Below are 15,924 nucleotides of genomic sequence, written 5' to 3'. Positions count from 1 at the left end.
TTGGAAAACTGCTATTAACAAATTTCAGTGGGTTGTGAATTTATAGTGTTGCAACATGGATTTATTTTTTTTAATTAAATAGAATTCAAAAAATCAGAGGGCATCATACATAGTAAGTATTATTTTATGAAAATTTTAAGTTATGTATGTGCTTGTGCTTTGGTGGAGGTATGTTGGTAAATGTTTAACAGCTAGCTCTCTAGTTCATAAATCTGTTATACATTACTGATATGCATCACTTTCAATTTACAACTAATAATAAATATACACACTCTTTATTGTGAATTTCATATAGCCAATTGATTTTCACAGAATGCTTTCACTGAATTTTGCCTCTCTATCTGCAGTCAACCTATGGTTGTGATTCAACTCTAATCAGACAAAATCAACTATGAATAAATGCTTGATTTCTATCTGATTCAGCAAGGAAGTCATTAACATTACTGATGAATGAGTGTCTGCTGCAATGAATGCTAATTGATATTTTCATTTACACTAATAAGATGGAAGTGAACTAGTATGTCAGGACTAGTTCATCAGTCACATGAGTAAATCTTTATTAACTCAGATCATAATTTTCACATACTTGTAAAATATTTCCTCAATTGTTTGGTGGTATTCACAGTGTAACAGCTGCAGACACTTTAAAATTTAATCTGCCTAATATTTTCTCCATCACTTTCATAAGTAGACTATTAACAAAACAATAAATCAATCCCTGATTTATAATGTTGCCAGTTTCCATGGTGTAAATATTCCCACCATGGTTGTGGGAAGCCACCACAGTGACACTACAAGACGCAGAATTGGGAAAAATTACTTAGCACATTATAGGGTATTTCTATCACACATGTGCTGGAGACATAACCTCATGGATGGAGAGAATAGTTAAGTAGTACAATAGTTAGGAAGTGGTGAGTTTTTAGTATTTATTATCTTTGCTTTTAACCACATATTTATTTCACTTAATTTTTAATAATGACTGTTTAATAACCGCTTACAATATTTATGACAATCAGCTCTCATAAACCTACATAAACTGGCTCCAGCATACCACTGGCAAATGTAGTTAAAAACAAGTCCAAAAAAAACCACTCTAAAAATCTACTGCTGGTGCTACCATATATACTCTCTGTGGCCAGGTGGTTTGGCATTGAACTTCATGGAGTTATCTATGTATTAGAAAAGAACTATAAATCTGCCCATTTCCCTCATCTTCCTGCACATTCTTTGGTGTTTGATTCCTTTACATCTAAATTCAGATGTTTTTCTTTGATTTGCTTTTAGTTTAGGAGAATTTTACCCAAACATTCCAGCTCAGACTCTTTATTTAAGGCTTGTTTTCACAATGATTTTTCTTTTTTTTAAGCAAACCCAAGCAATTGGAAAGCCCAGTGATTTTGGTTATTTATTTATTTATGGCCACATACCTTGTGGGATTTTAGTTTCCTGACCAAGGATTGAACCCAGGTCCTCAGGCAGTGAAATCTCAGAGTCCTAACCCCTGGACTACCAGGGAATTCCCCACAAAGCCAGTGCCCTGGGATAACCCAGAAGGATGGGCTGGGGAGGGAGGTGGGAGTGGGGTTCAGGACGGGGGGGGGACCATGTACACCCATGGCTGATTCATGTCAATGTATGGTAAAAACCACCACAATATTGTAAAGTAATTAGCCTCCAATTAAAATAAATAAATTAATTATTAAAAAGATTTTAAATCTAGAGATGAACAACTAGAATTCCTTAGGTCTGACTTGAAAGGGGCCCTTGGGTGTACTTGGCAATCCTATTTCCCCTCCTTTTCTCTGAGATGACATTTACCACTTTCTCCTCTTGTGTCAACCATCTTCCCCTCTCCTCACAAGCCAGAGGTACCAGAGGTTACCATAGTTAATATTTTTATATAGCCTTCCAGCTTTTTCTGTATGGATATATAGACTTTTAAATGAGCTCATAATGTACAAGGATTGTGCCTATTAAAAAATAATATATCATCTGTAATTTCTCTACTAGATAATAATAGCTAATATTTATTGAATGTTTGCTCTACGTCTACTACTACCCTGTGTGAGTGTGTAAGTTACAGAATATCGATTTGAAATGAATGGATTTTGGCTCACCTAACCTACAGTCTGAAGCTTCCCTGGTAGCTCAGCTGGCAAAGAACCCACCTGCAATGCAGGAGACCCCAGTTTGATTCTTGGGCCGGGAAGATACCCTGGAGAAGGGATAGGCTACCCATTCCAGTATTCTTGGGCTTCCCTTGTGGCTCAGCTGCTACAGAATTTGCCTGTAATATGGGAGACCTGGGTTCAATCCCTGGGTTGGGAAGATCCCCTGGAGAAGGGAAAGGCTACCCACTCCAGTATTCTGGCCTGGAGAATTCCATGGACTACAGTCCATGGGGTCGCAAAGAGTCGGACACGACTGAGTGACTTTCACAACCTACAGTCCAGATGGTTTACGATGTCATGGAGGCACCAAGTCCTCTGTTTTTAGCTACTTGACACAAAGCTGGCTTCATTATTTGAGTGGTTTTCCCCTTGCTCATGGTTGCAGCAGCAGACTGCTACGCTTCTTTGTTCCCATCCAACCATGGTCAGAGAGATTGACTATGTATAGCTTCTTTCTAGAAGATTAAAAGAAGGTTCTTCTCATGTCTTATAAGCACAAATTGGCTGAGATCTGTCTGTTCTTGGATAACCACTGATGAGTGGGATGGGAATACCAAGATCAGCTCAGACCTGCAGCAAAAGGAGGGTGGGTGTGAAGAAGTCGCCAACGGCCCTTTCCATGGCATGTGTATGTGCCAAGTCGTTTCAGTCGTGTCTGACTCTTGCGACCCAATGGACTGTAGCCCACCAGGCTTCTCTGTCCATGGGATTCTCCAGGCAAGAAGACTGGAGTGGGTTGTCATTCCCGTCTCCAGGGGATCTTCCTGACCCAGGGATCAAACCCAGGTCTCATTTCTCCTGCACTGGCAGGCAGGTTCTATTAGCCCCACCTGAGAAGCCCCTTTTGCTGGCACTTGAGATAATTTTCAATGGTACCCTGTCACCCACTTTTCTTACTTAACAGTATCTTATGAACTTTTTCCAATTTTTCTTCTAAATTGTGGCTTGTAATAATTGCATTATTTGCTTATTCAATATAATTGGCATCTGACCTCTCACTCATGGAATCTTACAGAGGCATGACATAGTATGTAATAAAAAATAAATAATTTTTAAAGAGTAATACTAGCTAATATCTTACAAGCCTTTATTACTTGCCAAGAATTATGCCAACAACACTGAGTGCATTATTGTCAGTAACCTCCTTAATTCCCAATCCTGGCTTCAATCCTCAATTCCCATGAACACTTCACCTCACCCCAGGCTAGCTCCAGCCCCACCATTCCACAGTGCAGTGTTTGACAAAGTCAAGCTCCATATTGCTAAATCCAGTGGTCACTGCTCTGTCCCCCCTCTCCTCCATCTTTCAGTAGAGTTCAGCAATCTACTCTTTCTTGAAAAACCGAACTCTTTTGTCTTTCAAGATCCCACACACTTGTGATTTTTCTCTTGTTCACTGGCCACACTGGTTCAGCTTTATCTCTAAATGTTGTTGTAACCCAGGGCTTGGTCCCAGGCCCTATTCTCTGTCTATCTATGGTCTCTCCCTAGGTGACTCTCCCATCTTTTTGCTGATGCTTCCCAAATTTATATCTCCAGATAGGACATTTTCCCTCACCTTCAGATTGTCTAACAGCCCACCATGTCCACATGTCTGCTGGGACATCTAGCAGGCATCTCAAAGTATTATGACCAAGGTAGAATTTTGGATTTCTCCCCCTCACTCTCCTAGTTCTTCTTTCCCTGGTCTTCCTAATCTCAGTAAATGACAGCCCAAATGATCACTCAAAGTCCTCTTAGGAGCGAAAATCTCACCAGATGTTTGAACAGAGAATTATTAAATAGGTATAAAATTGTTAACTAGAAAGTAGGTGTAAAGTGGCTAACTGAAAGGATAAAAAGAGGACCCTAAGATATGGTGGAGACATCAGTGCAGAAACATCTGTGGCCCTAAGGACTGAAAACAGACAAGAGACTAAAATCATTAACATTTAGAAATGTAGAGGAGGGATTCCCTGCAGAACCAAAACTCTGACCTCTGAGTAGGGGCTTCTGCTTGGCTGGTGCTGCTATCTCTCCAAGGAGGGTACAGAGAAGTTAGCTCTGCAAAGGTTGGAAAACCTGTGACCTGGATTCGACTGCTGCTACTGTAAGGAAGAGCAAGTGCCAGTGGAAGAAGCTTTGCTAGGATGGTGCGCTCAAAAACAGGAAGCAGAGGGGAGGAGCAAGTCCCGCCTCCTTCCTCAGCCTTCCATCTCCCTGAGCACCTGCAATTGTCAGGGCCTGGTGAGAGCCAGCTGGCAAAGCAGAGAAGTGGTTTGCATACTCTCAGCCCCGGCATCACAAAGCAGAGTACAGAAGGAGAAAGTTGGATCAAAAGACAAGAAATAACCTAATAACTATCACAGCCATCTGCCAGGGAGTGATCATTGCTTTCTCTTTCTATGTTTTGTATCCAATCCATCACCACGTCTTAAAAGTTCTGCCTTCAAAATATCTTCTACATCAGCTTGCTCCTCTCCATCCAGACACTGTCACCCTTTAGCCCAAACCACCATAGTCAAGGGTGGATGAGTGCTATGGTCATCCTGGTATTGCTCACTCCTCGCTTCCTGAAATGTATCTTCTCACAGCAAATTGAAAGGTCTTTTTAAAAAAAATTATTAATTTTTTTATTTTGGCGGGGCTGGGTGTTCGTTGCTGTATGCAGGCTCTGTCTAGTTGCGGTGAGCAGCGGCTCCTCTTTGCTGCAGTGCTCAGGCGTCTCATTGTGGTGGCTTCTCTTGTGCAGAGCACACGTCACAGAGCTCAGGCACACAGGCTTCAGTTCGTTGCAGCACACAGGCTGAAGTAGTTGAGGCATACAGGCTTTTGGTTGCCTGCAGCATGTGGAATCTCCCCAGACCAGAGATCAAACCCAGGTTTTGGCAGGTGAATTCTTATCCACTGTGCCATCAGGGAAGTCCTGGATGATCTTCTTAAAACACAAATTTTCTCGTAGCTTCCTGTGGTATGTAGAATAAACCCAAAAGCCTCCCCACACTCTGGATTGCCTCTCTCCCTTGGTCTTCTGTCACTCTAATCACACTGGCCTTGTTTCTTCTTTGAACCTGCCAAGCTGCATCCAGCCTCAGGCATTAATCTCACTCTTCCCTCTGCCTGAACCTTCCCGTACCTTCACCCTCTTCACAGAACTGGCTCCTTATCATTCACACCTCAGTTCCAGTATCCCTTCCTCAGAGAAGTGCACGCATGTGTGCTCAGTCGTGTCCGACGTTTGCGATCCTGAGGACTGTAGCCTGCTAGGTTCCTCTGTCCGCGGGATTTCCTAGGCAAGAATATTGGTGTGGGTTGACATTCCTATTCCAAGGGGTCTTCCCAAGCCAGGAATCGAACTTTGGTCTTCTGTGTCTCCGGCATTAGCAGACAGATTCTTTATCACTGCACCACCTGAGGGCTCTTCCTCTAAAGTAATGCGCTTTTGGGGCAATTACAGTGATTTTGTTCATTTATTTTTTACTGTGGGCCATTTTCCTCCCTGGATTGAAAGCCTGAGAGGACAGGGACATTGCTTGATTTATCCCTTGGTCCCTTAGCATCTAGGACAAACACCTGACAAGTAGAAGAAACTTAATTAATGTTTGTTCAGTTATGAATTTCATTTAGTTCTCAGAACAATGTTTTGCCATTATACAGATGATAAAATAAGGATAAAGAGAGGATAACTAAAACTGTCCAGTGGCAGGATCAAAAACAAATTTTTAAAAACCTATGTAAGTCTAACTACAACCTAAATTCTTAACTTTTAGACTACATCTTAGTATTTAATTTGTACATATAAAACCTAGATTATATGCTTCTCCAAAAGAACTATAGTTTAGATAAAATTTTCTCTTTATATCCTAAGAAAAATACCCATTAACCTTTCAAGGTCATTTGCTGTACTGTGAAACAAGATTTTTCATTGTAACTTCTGAAAGCCGTGACGGAAACTGACAGCTAGCTTCTTTTAATGAGCGAGGTGGATTATCTTTAGAAGATAAAATTTTTCTTAATGCTGCCATCCGTGAATAGGTTTTAGGAAAGAATACCATAGGTGATATAAGTCTTTTTTTTTGAAAAGGAAAACCAAGTGTTGGATTCCAATTAGTAAATGGAACAAAGTTGATTCATCCAAGCTTTCATGTCAAATGTTTCTGCTGATCTGTTAGGTGTTCAGAGTCTAATTGATTCCCTTTCTCTGTCATTATGCTTTAGGTCACACAATGAAGTAAGAAAAAAAACCTCAGATCTTGTATCACTTAAAAAAATCAAGTTATTACTCTGGAAGGGTTTTCACAGAGGTAGAATCAGCATTATCTCAAATTTCCCATGAGTGTGCCAACCATAATGAAAAGCTGCTGAGAAATATTTCATTTCCATCAGAGAACTACTCTGGGGAAACAGAGCCATGGGTGTTTCCCACTGCCCCAGCTCTAAAGCCCTTTTAAACAGGTTCATTTTACTTCCTTAGATATTAGCTAGAATCAGACTGGAAAATCTCTACAAGATGAAATAGCAATGTGTTCCTAAATTATAGGATAATTTTCCTGTGCTTTAAGCATTAAAGGATTTACATGAATTAGCCATGAGTAAATATTTCCAGCTATGGGCTACCCTCATTACCTTACCTCTTGTTAAGCTGACAGTCCTTGAGATTGCCAAGATTTCCCACCAATAGATATCTAATTTGCACAGTTCCTCACTTTCCAGTAATTTCTTCTACCATAAATTAGCTTAAGAGAAGTGGCAAGCAAGGAAGACTGAGATGCATTTAACGAGACACATGACAAAATAAATTCTGTTTCTGTCAGGAAGAAACTATACTGCATGTTGCACATGTTCTGATTTCCAAATCCTATTTAAAAACTTCCTGGCCTCATGCCGAGCAGTGGCAAGAGGTACAGGATGGTAAAACTGTCTTATAATCTTCCTGCAGAACTGTGCTTATCCTGAAGTTCAGTCATGGCTTTGGTATTTTTTTCATTACGTGGCCAATGTTTTCATTACAAAAGCCGATAACTCTGGTATTCTCATACCCTAATGCCAGGATTATAACAGAGTAGGCATTTTTACCTTGTTCTTATGTCTTCCTAGAAAACACGACACTACAGCATTTCACCTTATCAGATTGGCAAAAAATAAAAGTCTAACAGTACAGAATGATGATAAGGATATAGAACAATGAGAACATTCATACCTGCTGATGGAACTATAAATTGGTCAATACCCTTGGAAATCAACTTGTCAATATTTGGAATAGTTGAAGATATATATGGCCTCAGATCTAGCAATACTCCTTCTAGGAATAAACCCTGAACATTAATGTAAGAAATCACTTACAAGAATGTTCATTACAGCCTTATTGATAATTGTAAAAATTGGAAACAGGACAGATTTCCATTGAAAGTAAAATAAAATTGTGGTGTATTTAACACAATAGAATATAGAAATTAATGAACTTGTTAGTGCTGCATGTTTTAACATGGATGCATCTTTAAAATATAATGTTATAAAAAGCAAGTTGCAAAGTGATGTGTACAGTATGATGCTATTTATATTACATATAAAAGCATGCAAAACAATCATCTGTGCTGTTTACAATTATGTACACATTGTATAGTCATAAGGGATTTGATTTAGGTCATACCTGAATGGCCTAGTGGTTTTCCCTACTTTCTTCAGTTTAAGCCTGAATTTTGCAATGAGGAGCTCAGGATCAGAGCCATAGTCAGCTCCAGGTCTTGTTTTTGCTGACTGTATAGAACTTCTCCATCTTCAGCTGCAAAGAATATAATCAATCTGATTTCAGTATGGACCATCTGGTGATAATCCATGTGTAGAGTCATCTCTTGGGTTATTAGAAAATGGTGTTTGCTATGACGAGCATGTTCTCTTGACAAAACTATGTTAGCTTTTGCCCTGCTTCATTTTGTACTCTGAGGCCAAACTTGCCTGTTACTCCACGTATCTCTTGACTTCCTACTTTTGCATTGCAATCCTCTATGATGAGAGGGGCATCTTTTTTTGGTGTCAGTTCTAGAAAGCCTTGTAGGTCTTCATGGAACCAGTCAACTTTAGCTTCTTCATCATTAGTGGTTGGGGCATAGACTTGGATTATTGTGATGTTGGAAATGAACTGAGAACATTCTGTTGTCTTTGAGATTACACCCCAGTACAACATGTAGGACTTTTATTAACTATGAGGGCTACTCCATTTCTTAAAACATCCCAAAGAAAAAGAAATGCAAAAGGGCAAAGTGGGTCTTAGGAGCTTACAAATAGCTGAGGAAAGAAGAGAAGCGAAAGGAGAAAGGGAAAGATATACGCATCTAAATGCAGAGTTCCAGAGAATAGCAAGGAGAGTTAAGAAGGCTTTCTTAAATGAACAATTTAAAGAAATAGTGAAAAACAATAGAATGGGAAAGACTACAGATTGCTTCAAGAAAATTGGAGATACCAAGGGAACATCTCATGCAAGAATGAGCATGCTAAAGGATAGAAATGGTAAGGACCTAACATTACGTTAGGACCTAACAAGAAATTAAGAAGAGGTGGCAAGAATACACAAAAAAACTATACAAAAAAGGTCTTAATGACCCGGATAACCACAATGGTGTCACTCACCTAGAACAAGACATCCTGGAGTGTGAAGTTAAGTGGGCTTTAGGAAGCATTATTATGAACAAAGCAAGTGAAAGTGATGGAATTCCAGCTGAGCTATTTCGGATCCTGAAAGATGATGCTGTGAAAGTGCTGCACTCAATATGCCAGCAAATTTGAAAACCTCAGCAGTGGCCACAGGACTGGAAAAGGTCAGTTTTCATTCCAATCCCAAAGAAGGACAATGCCAAAGAATGTTCACACTACTGTGAAATTCATTCATTTCACATGCTAGCAAGGAAGGATTATGCCCCAAATCCTTCAAGCTAGACTTCAGTAGGACATGAACCAAGAACTTCCAGATGTGCAAGTTGGATTGAAAAAAGGCAGAGGAAGTAGAGATCAAATTGCCAACAATCCTTGGATCAAGGAGGAGGCAAAAAACAGCTACTTCTGCTTCACTGACTATGCTAAAGCATTTGACTGTGTGGATCACAATAAACTGTGGAAAATCCTTAAAGAAATCGGAATACCAGACCACCTTACCTGCCTCCTGAGAAACTGGTAGGAGGGTCAAGAATCAACATTTAGAACCTTACATGGAAAAACTGACTGGTTCAAAATTGGGAAAGGAGTAAATCAAGGCTGTATACTGTCACTCTGCTTATTTAACTTATATGCAGAATATATCATGTGAAATGCCAGGCTGGGTGAATCACAAGCTGAAATCAAAATTTCTGGGAGAAATGTCAACAGTTTCAGATATACAGCCTCTTGATGAGGGTGAAGGAGAAGAGTGAAAAAATTGGCTTAAAACTCAATAGTCAAAAAGCTAAAACTGGTCTCATCACTTTATGACAAATAGAAGGGGAAAAACTGGAAGCAGTGACAGATTTTATTTTCTTGGGCTCCAAAATCACTGCATTTGGCGACTACAGCCATGAAATTAAGACTCTTGCTCCTTGGATGCTCCTTGGATGCTCTTGATGAAAGTGAAAGTGGAGAGTGAAAAAGTTGGCTTAAAGCTCAACATTCAGAAAAAGAAGATCATGGCATCCGGTCCCATCACTTCATGGGAAATAGATGGGGAAACAGTGTCAGACTTTATTTTTCTGGGCTCCAAAATCACTACAGATGGTGACTGCAGCCATGAAATTAAAAGACACTTACTCCTTGGAAGGAAAGTTATGACCAACCTAGATAGCATATTCAGAAGCAGAGACATTACTTTGCCAACAAAGGTTCGTCTAGTGAAGGCTATGGTTTTTCCTGTGGTCATGTATGGATGTGAGAGTTGGACTGTGAAGAAGGCTGAGCACCGAAGAATTGATGCTTTTGAACTGTGGTGTTGGAGAAGACTCTTGAGAGTCCCTTGGACTGCAAGGAGATCCAACCAGTCCATTCTAAAGATCAGTCCTGGGTGTTCATTGGAAGGAATGATGCTAAAGCTGAAACTCCAGTACTTTGGCCACCTCATGCGAAGAGTTGACTCATTGGAAAAGACTCTGATGCTGGGAGGGATTGGGGGCAGGAGGAGAAGGGGACGACAGAGGATGAGATGGCTGGATGGCATTACTGCCTCGATGGACGTGAGTCTGAGTGAACTCCGGGAGTTGGTGATGGACAGGGAGGCCTGGCATGCTGCGATTCATGGGGTCGCAAAGAGTCGGACATGACTGAGTGACTGATCTGATCTGATCTGATCTGCTCCTTGGAAGAAAAGCTGTGACAAACCTAGATAGCAAATTAAAAAGCAGAGATAACCCTTTGTTGACAAAGGTCCATCTAGACAAATCTATAGTTTTTCCAGTAAACATGTATGGATAGGACTTCCCTGGTGGCTCAGATGGTAAAGCATCTGTCTACAATGCGGGAGACCCAGGTTCAATCCCTGGGTTGGGAAGATCCTCTGCAGAAGGAAATGGAAATCCACTCCAGTAATGTGAGAGTTGGGCCATAAGGAAGGCTGAGCACTGAAGAACTGGTGCCTTTGAATTGCGGTGCTGGAGAAGACTCTTGAGAGTCCCTTGGACAACAAGGAGATCAGACCAGTCAACCCTAAGGGAAATCAACCCTGGATATTCACTGGAAGGACTGATGCTGAAGCTGAAGGTCCAGTACTTTGGCTACCTGATGTGAAGAGCTGACTCATTGGAAAAGACCTTGATGCTGAGAAAAACTTAAGGCAAAAGGAGAAGGGGGTGGCAGAGAATGAGATGGTTAAAGAGTACCACCAACTCAATGGACATGAATTTGAGCAAACTCCTGGGAGATGGTGGAGGACAGAGGAGCCTGGTGTGCTGCAGTTCATGGAGTCTCGAAGAGTCTGACACGACTTACAGACTGCAAAACAACAGCATATAATATAAAGATGTGAATGGGATTGGTGAACACCAAATTCAGGGTGTTCAGAGAAATTGGACAGAGAATACAGTAACTTGAAATAAATCTGTACTTCATTTCCTAAAACCAATATAAGATCTAAAACAAATACAGCAAATTGTTAAATTTTTACATAGTTGGGCTGCGGATACATTGACATTCTGTATACTTTCCTATTTTTGAAATGTTAGGGAGGGAAACTAGTACTTTTGTAGGTAGTTTATCTTCATTCAGTAAACATAAGTTGAGCATCCTCTATGAGTCAGGCACTATGATAGGTTCTAGGAGTCAAAGAATCTCTGTCCTCCAAGGACTTAGCATCTGGTGGGGAGGCTGATCCACCTGCTCTGGTCCCATGACAATTAATTTGTACTTCTGTTATCCTTTTTATGCTTTATGTGATGGTCTCAGTTTTAACTACATCTTTCTTTTTATAGTAGAGCTATCCAATAGAACTTTCTGCATTGATTAAAATATTCTATATCTCTGCAACACAGTATGGTAGCCACTAGCCACTATGCAGCTTTTAAATACTTGAAAACATAGCTAGTGTGACAGAGGAACTGAATTTTCAATTTTAATTAATTTAACTTTAAATAACTGCATGTGACTAGCAGCAACCATATTGGACAGCACCATTATAGAGTTTGTGCCCTTTGAGGGCAGGGACTATGTCTTTATAGCCCCACCTCAAGTCTTACCTTCATCCCCAGGGCACTGAACTAGATTTCAGTGTCTTATATAAGACATTTGATACACATTTGTTGAATCAAATCCTGGAATTGAGTCTTTCTGGTGCCAGTAACTAGCTTGTGCCCCAAAGCTTCCCAGGTGGGGACTCACCTGCCAATGCAGGAGACATAAGAAGTGAGGGTTTTATCCCTGGGTTGGGAAGATCCCCTGGAGGAGAGCATGGCAATCCACTCTAGTGTTCTTGCCTGGAGAACCCCATGGACAGAGGAGCCTGGCTGGGTATGGTCCATAAGATTGCAAAGAGTCAGACACAACTGAAGTGACTGAGCATGCCCCAGAGAAATTCCCTTAATCTCTGTATGTTCATTTATCTGTTTATTAGACATGAACTATACACAGTTCTATTCCAAACTGAGGGGATATAAAAATAAAATGTAGCCCCTTTCCTTGAGAAATTCACAATTTTGCCTGGGCATCAGTTCATTCAGAAATAAAATGAGAGAATGAACCCTCAGGTTTTTTGAGATCCCTTCCAGACCTAACATTCTATAAATACATTCACTGAATTGTTCGTTAGTGCCTCTGATCACTTTGAGAATTTATGCAAATAGGCAATAAATCAGTAAAATGAAGATATCTAACCTTGTTGAGAGCCCTTTGGTCTCATTTGTTTATTAATTTAACAAATATTTACTGAACACCCTTTATGGATATTTTGATTGCCTCCTCTTTCCCTTATTGGTGAGGGAGGGATTCTTGCCTTTGGATTATGAGAATGGCCAAACACACCATACCCAGCACAATACCCACACAATACTCACAGGTGAGCTCGAGAACAGTTTATTAGTCATATATAGTCACAGTCTGGGTTAAAGGACACCACTAACCAGGCAGGGTCATGCAGACGTTTCACTCAGCAACAGAGTGAACAACCAGGTGCTGTGAAGGCAGGTTTTGTAGTCTCAAGAAGTTGAGATGCCTTTGGTTCATATGGGAGGATGTGATTGACTCATCTGAATGGGTACCCCCCTACTCAAGGATAAGCAGGAGCTGTGCCTGATGCATTTGATAAGGAGGGTTGACTGGCTAGGGTACTTTAGCCATGAGAGCAGACTAGGGTGGGAAATTTGTCTTTAGGCCATTTGAGGCCCTCCTGATTTTACCACCCATGTCAAGGCAGCCTATGATGTTAAGCTTTAATTTTAGGGCCTACCCCACAATGGGTCAGGCTCTATACTAGGCATCCTCTTGTGCAAGATAAGAATAAGTGGGTTCTGCCCTTTGGGGCCCTAAGTTTCAGGGGGCATATTGATGGGATTAGTGGACTATAATAGTCTTCCCACCTCTTCACCGTAGTCCCAGGACCCAGCAGAATGGAGAATGGCTTCTGTGGCCACTAGAGGGCGTTTCCTGCTTTCTGCAGAGGCCCCTATTAGCCTCGGGTTTAAATGACAACCCACTCCAGTATTCTGGCCTGGAGAATCCCATGGATGGAGGAGCCTGGGGGGCTACAGTCCACGGGGTCGCAAAGAGTTGGACACGACTGAGCGACTACATTCACTCATTAAACACAACGGTGGGTTTAGTGCACAGGTTGATTCTTAAGTTTGGTACACCTCAGTGTCAATTGAGAAAAAAATTTTAAACAGAGATCTACGCCCAAAGATTCTTATTTTGTAGGAATAGGATTGAGCTTGGGCCTCTATCATTTGAACATGTTTCCCAAGCAATTTTTATAGATAAGCAGAGATGAACCACCAAACAATTTAGTGAGATAGCCTACATTCCAATTTTCAGGGGTTCCCGTTTTATTTTTTTCTATCTTTACTGAGATATAATTGGCTTATAACATTATGTAAGGTGTACAATATGTGATTTGATACACTTATAAAAAGATTACCACCATTATACCTCTATCATCTCACATAATTATCCTTTCTTTTTTGTGGCAAGAACACTAAAGATGGGGCTTTCCTGGTAGCTCAGCTGGTAAAGAATCCACCTGCAAAGCAGGAGACCCTGGGTTAGATTCCTGCTTTGGGAAGATCCATTGGAGAAGGGATAGTCTACCCATTCCAGTATTCTTGGGCTTCCCTGGTAATTCAGAAAGTAAAGAATCCACCTGCAATGCAGGAGACCTGTGTTCAATCCCTGGGTTGAGAAGATCCCCTGGAGAAGGAAATGACAACCCACTCCAGTATGTTGATTTGATACACTTATAAAATGATTACCACCATTACACCTCTATCATCTCACATAACTACCATTTCTTTTTTGTGATGAGAACATTAAAGGTCTACTCCCTCAGTAACTTTCAAGTATATAATACAGAGTTATTCATTATAATCACCATGTTACACATTAGATCCCTAGAACTTTTCCATCTTATAACTTATAACATCTTATAACTTATAACAAAGTTTTTAACCTTTGACCATCTACCTATTTCCCTCAACTTACCCCCAGCCTTTGGTAGCCAACACTCTACTGTTTTTATGAGTTTAGCTTTTTTACTTTTATTTTTTTATTTAAAAAATATTTTTTTGGCCATGCCACATGGGATCTTAGTGTTTAAACCAGGGATCAAACCCATCTGCACTGGATGTGCAGAATTGTAACCACTGGACCACCAACAAAGTCCCAAGCTGAGCTTTTCTAGATTCTGTATATTCCATAAGAGCATACAGTATTTGCTTTATTTCCCAACCCAGGGATTGAACCTGGGTCTCCTGCACTGAAGGCAGATTCTTTACCATCTAAGCCACCAGCTTCGGCTAATATCATACAATGTTTATCTTATTTCACTCAGCATAATGCCTGCTTAGTGCACATGCTTAAGCATAATGTACTTAGCATAAGGCTGCCTCGAGTCTGGATGCAAAAGCTATGTTGAGATTTGAAGCAAAGTGAAGGTAGAAGACTGACTCCAATGCCACGCTGGCCTTGTCATCTGGGCTCTTAGAGCCTCATGCCTGGAAATCACATCTTTTGGATTCTGGCTCTAGACCAGCCCCTCTGGCCAGTGGATGCTGTGTGAGTATTGGGTGAGGGGTGGGGGGAACCACAACAGACAGACTATATTATGCCTTTCTTCTTTATTTTCCTCTACAACCCTCCCCCACCTCTCTCCCAAGCCAGACACAAAATACTTCTTCCTCTCAAAGAAAGAAATGCTCTCTAGCATTTACTTCCACAAGTAGAAGTCAGAATCCTGCAGACTGTTAAGTTTGAGTGGATTCTAGACTCTAGTGGGTTATCCTGCCACAAATACATGCAGGTTGTCATCCTCATCCCCTGCCTCATGCCCATCTCATTTGATTCTGAGAAACAGGATGTAAGGAGCCATAACTGGAAAAAACCTGATTTTCCATCACTTTACTGCTGAGTTATTGAATTTTTAATTGTCCACTTTCTATGAAGGTTTTGTTATGGTTGCTTTGTTTTGTGAGTGAAATGGGCTCCCCATTTCAAAACCTTATGTGAGTCCTTGAGTGATATTTTTACTGTTGCTTATTTTAAAATCAATGTAATTACTTGATTTCAAATATTCCTTGAAAAAAATAGAAAGGAAGACTCCAGGCATAGGAACTGCTGAGTTATCTAAGGATTACAGACTTCTTTTCAAAGCAGTCATAGTAAATTATGAAAGATGTACTCCCTGCAAGATAATTCAAGTTCATCTAGAAGAGGCAAGAGTTCCACTTAGTAAGCAGAGAATTCATCCCTTCTCTCCAGTGACTGTAACACACACACACACACACACACACAATTTTACTTATTAGTTGTCAGGAAAATTTTTTTTAAAGCTCCCAGGGCTAAATTACAAATGTCCTCTTCCAAGCAATCTGATTAAATAAAGGCAGGTGGTATGTATACCTGGTTCTAGGGTGGACATCAGAGTTGCTGATCAAGCATACTGGGACCTTACCTGGCCTAAGAACTACTCGACAGTTCTTTTTTCTTTTTTTAACCCAGCCTAGGAAGCTCATTTCCATAGCTATGCAAATGAGACATTCCTCTGTGCCAGCCTCTGAATTACTCACTTGTATCACTCACACTGCCACACAGGCATAGAACAAGAAATTACTGAATA

The sequence above is a fragment of the Bubalus kerabau genome, chromosome 1, assembly GCF_029407905.1.
Source record: "Bubalus kerabau isolate K-KA32 ecotype Philippines breed swamp buffalo chromosome 1, PCC_UOA_SB_1v2, whole genome shotgun sequence".
Taxonomy (NCBI): Eukaryota; Metazoa; Chordata; class Mammalia; order Artiodactyla; family Bovidae; genus Bubalus; species Bubalus kerabau.
Note: the sequence above shows the minus strand (reverse complement) of the source record.